Source organism: Diachasmimorpha longicaudata, unplaced genomic scaffold (genome assembly GCF_034640455.1).
Source record: "Diachasmimorpha longicaudata isolate KC_UGA_2023 unplaced genomic scaffold, iyDiaLong2 ctg00000123.1, whole genome shotgun sequence".
NCBI classification, from domain to species: Eukaryota; Metazoa; Arthropoda; class Insecta; order Hymenoptera; family Braconidae; genus Diachasmimorpha; species Diachasmimorpha longicaudata.
This window is the reverse complement of record NW_026973936.1, coordinates 77,501-82,500: the sequence shown is the minus strand read 5'-3', so window position 1 is coordinate 82,500 and position 5,000 is coordinate 77,501.

Below are 5,000 nucleotides of genomic sequence, written 5' to 3'. Positions count from 1 at the left end.
AAAAAATCTTAGAATCCAAAGAATAGTATACTTGATCGTTCTACAAGTCGAAAATTGGAAAAATAAGTGATATTTTTGCTTGATGCTATTTTTGTCGGTATGCAAAATCGTTGTCAAGATTCTCAAACCTTAAAATCAGGCCAGCCGGCAATTGGCGGGTGAAAATTTCAATCAATTCCCATTCCTCACATCAAACTATGCATATAACAATAGCTTTTATGCTGAATGACGGCTATCCGGCTGTCCCTATCCAAAAATTGAGAAATCCATAAGTGTCCCTACCTACTTTGCGCCGAAGCAATACGAATCAAAAAGAACTACGAATGGGGACTTAGAATAATTTTTCATTTTTCCCAACTTTGAAAATAATCACTTGAAAAAAATCTTAGAATCCAAGGAATAGTATACTTGATCGTTCTACAAGTCGAAAATTGGAAAAATAAGTGATATTTTTGCTTGATGCTATTTTTGTCGGTATGCAAAATCGTTGTCAAGATTCTCAAACCTTAAAATCAGGCCAGCCGGCAATTGGCGGGTGAAAATTTCAATCAATTCCCATTCCTCACATCAAACTATGCATATAACAATAGCTTTTATGCTGAATGACGGCTATCCGGCTGTCCCTATCCAAAAATTGAGAAATCCATAAGTGTCCCTACCTACTTTGCGCCGAAGCAATACGAATCAAAAAGAACTACGAATGGGGACTTAGAATAATTTTTCATTTTTCCCAACTTTGAAAATAATCACTTGAAAAAAATCTTAGAATCCAAAGAATAGTATACTTGATCGTTCTACAAGTCGAAAATTGGAAAAATAAGTGATATTTTTGCTTGATGCTATTTTTGTCGGTATGCAAAATCGTTGTCAAGATTCTCAAACCTTAAAATCAGGCCAGCCGGCAATTGGCGGGTGAAAATTTCAATCAATTCCCATTCCTCACATCAAACTATGCATATAACAATAGCTTCTATGCTGAATGACGGCTATCCGGCTGTCCCTATCCAAAAATTGAGAAAGCCATAAGTGTCCCTACCTACTTTGCGCCGAAGCAATACGAATCAAAAAGAACTACGAATGGGGACTTAGAATAATTTTTCATTTTTCCCAACTTTGAAAATAATCACTTGAAAAAAATCTTAGAATCCAAAGAATAGTATACTTGATCGTTCTACAAGTCGAAAATTGGAAAAATAAGTGATATTTTTGCTTGATGCTATTTTTGTCGGTATGCAAAATCGTTGTCAAGATTCTCAAACCTTAAAATCAGGCCAGCCGGCAATTGGCGGGTGAAAATTTCAATCAATTCCCATTCCTCACATCAAACTATGCATATAACAATAGCTTCTATGCTGAATGACGGCTATCCGGCTGTCCCTATCCAAAAATTGAGAAAGCCATAAGTGTCCCTACCTACTTTGCGCCGAAGCAATACGAATCAAAAAGAACTACGAATGGGGACTTAGAATAATTTTTCATTTTTCCCAACTTTGAAAATAATCACTTGAAAAAAATCTTAGAATCCAAAGAATAGTATACTTGATCGTTCTACAAGTCGAAAATTGGAAAAATAAGTGATATTTTTGCTTGATGCTATTTTTGTCGGTATGCAAAATCGTTGTCAAGATTCTCAAACCTTAAAATCAGGCCAGCCGGCAATTGGCGGGTGAAAATTTCAATCAATTCCCATTCCTCACATCAAACTATGCATATAACAATAGCTTTTATGCTGAATGACGGCTATCCGGCTGTCCCTATCCAAAAATTGAGAAATCCATAAGTGTCCCTACCTACTTTGCGCCGAAGCAATACGAATCAAAAAGAACTACGAATGGGGACTTAGAATAATTTTTCATTTTTCCCAACTTTGAAAATAATCACTTGAAAAAAATCTTAGAATCCAAAGAATAGTATACTTGATCGTTCTACAAGTCGAAAATTGGAAAAATAAGTGATATTTTTGCTTGATGCTATTTTTGTCGGTATGCAAAATCGTTGTCAAGATTCTCAAACCTTAAAATCAGGCCAGCCGGCAATTGGCGGGTGAAAATTTCAATCAATTCCCATTCCTCACATCAAACTATGCATATAACAATAGCTTTTATGCTGAATGACGGCTATCCGGCTGTCCCTATCCAAAAATTGAGAAATCCATAAGTGTCCCTACCTACTTTGCGCCGAAGCAATACGAATCAAAAAGAACTACGAATGGGGACTTAGAATAATTTTTCATTTTTCCCAACTTTGAAAATAATCACTTGAAAAAAATCTTAGAATCCAAAGAATAGTATACTTGATCGTTCTACAAGTCGAAAATTGGAAAAATAAGTGATATTTTTACTTGATGCTATTTTTGTCGGTATGCAAAATCGTTGTCAAGATTCTCAAACCTTAAAATCAGGCCAGCCGGCAATTGGCGGGTGAAAATTTCAATCAATTCCCATTCCTCACATCAAACTATGCATATAACAATAGCTTCTATGCTGAATGACGGCTATCCGGCTGTCCCTATCCAAAAATTGAGAAAGCCATAAGTGTCCCTACCTACTTTGCGCCGAAGCAATACGAATCAAAAAGAACTACGAATGGGGACTTAGAATAATTTTTCATTTTTCCCAACTTTGAAAATAATCACTTGAAAAAAATCTTAGAATCCAAAGAATAGTATACTTGATCGTTCTACAAGTCGAAAATTGGAAAAATAAGTGATATTTTTGCTTGATGCTATTTTTGTCGGTATGCAAAATCGTTGTCAAGATTCTCAAACCTTAAAATCAGGCCAGCCGGCAATTGGCGGGTGAAAATTTCAATCAATTCCCATTCCTCACATCAAACTATGCATATAACAATAGCTTTTATGCTGAATGACGGCTATCCGGCTGTCCCTATCCAAAAATTGAGAAATCCATAAGTGTCCCTACCTACTTTGCGCCGAAGCAATACGAATCAAAAAGAACTACGAATGGGGACTTAGAATAATTTTTCATTTTTCCCAACTTTGAAAATAATCACTTGAAAAAAATCTTAGAATCCAAAGAATAGTATACTTGATCGTTCTACAAGTCGAAAATTGGAAAAATAAGTGATATTTTTGCTTGATGCTATTTTTGTCGGTATGCAAAATCGTTGTCAAGATTCTCAAACCTTAAAATCAGGCCAGCCGGCAATTGGCGGGTGAAAATTTCAATCAATTCCCATTCCTCACATCAAACTATGCATATAACAATAGCTTTTATGCTGAATGACGGCTATCCGGCTGTCCCTATCCAAAAATTGAGAAATCCATAAGTGTCCCTACCTACTTTGCGCCGAAGCAATACGAATCAAAAAGAACTACGAATGGGGACTTAGAATAATTTTTCATTTTTCCCAACTTTGAAAATAATCACTTGAAAAAAATCTTAGAATCCAAGGAATAGTATACTTGATCGTTCTACAAGTCGAAAATTGGAAAAATAAGTGATATTTTTGCTTGATGCTATTTTTGTCGGTATGCAAAATCGTTGTCAAGATTCTCAAACCTTAAAATCAGGCCAGCCGGCAATTGGCGGGTGAAAATTTCAATCAATTCCCATTCCTCACATCAAACTATGCATATAACAATAGCTTTTATGCTGAATGACGGCTATCCGGCTGTCCCTATCCAAAAATTGAGAAATCCATAAGTGTCCCTACCTACTTTGCGCCGAAGCAATACGAATCAAAAAGAACTACGAATGGGGACTTAGAATAATTTTTCATTTTTCCCAACTTTGAAAATAATCACTTGAAAAAAATCTTAGAATCCAAAGAATAGTATACTTGATCGTTCTACAAGTCGAAAATTGGAAAAATAAGTGATATTTTTGCTTGATGCTATTTTTGTCGGTATGCAAAATCGTTGTCAAGATTCTCAAACCTTAAAATCAGGCCAGCCGGCAATTGGCGGGTGAAAATTTCAATCAATTCCCATTCCTCACATCAAACTATGCATATAACAATAGCTTCTATGCTGAATGACGGCTATCCGGCTGTCCCTATCCAAAAATTGAGAAAGCCATAAGTGTCCCTACCTACTTTGCGCCGAAGCAATACGAATCAAAAAGAACTACGAATGGGGACTTAGAATAATTTTTCATTTTTCCCAACTTTGAAAATAAACACTTGAAAAAAATCTTAGAATCCAAAGAATAGTATACTTGATCGTTCTACAAGTCGAAAATTGGAAAAATAAGTGATATTTTTGCTTGATTCTATTTTTGTTGGTATGCAAAAATAGCATCACAGAATTTTTAATTGAAAAAAATTATATTCATGTATAATTGAATGCATAAAATTAAACTAAATTCTATAAAACTAATTTATAATTTATCAGGTAACCGATATTATTAATTTTTAGTGATGACTTGAAAAGTTGATGCTATTTTTGTTGGTATGCAACAATAGCATCACAGAATTTTTATTTGAAAAAAATTATATTCATGTATAATTGAATGCATAAAATTAAACTAAATTCTATAAAACTAATTTATAATTTATCAGGTAACCGATATTATTAATTTTTAGTGATGACTTGAAAAGTTGATGCTATTTTTGTTGGTATGCAAAAATAGCATCACAGAATTTTTAATTGAAAAAAATATATATTCAGATATAATTGAATGCATAAAATTAAACTAAATTCTATACAACTAATTTATATTTTATCAAGTAACCGATATTATTAATTTTCAATGATGTCTTGGAACGTTGATGCTATTTTTGTTGGTATGCAAAAATAGCATCACAGAATTTTTAATTAAAAAAAATATATATTCATATATAATTGAATGCATACAATGAAACTAAATTCTATACAACTAATTTATATTTTATCAAGTAACCGATATTATTAATTTTCAATGATGTCTTGGAACGTTGATCCTATTTTTGTTGGTATGCAAAAATAGCATCACAGAATTTTTCATTGAAAAAAATATATATTCATATATAATTGAATGCCTAAAATAAAAATAAATTCT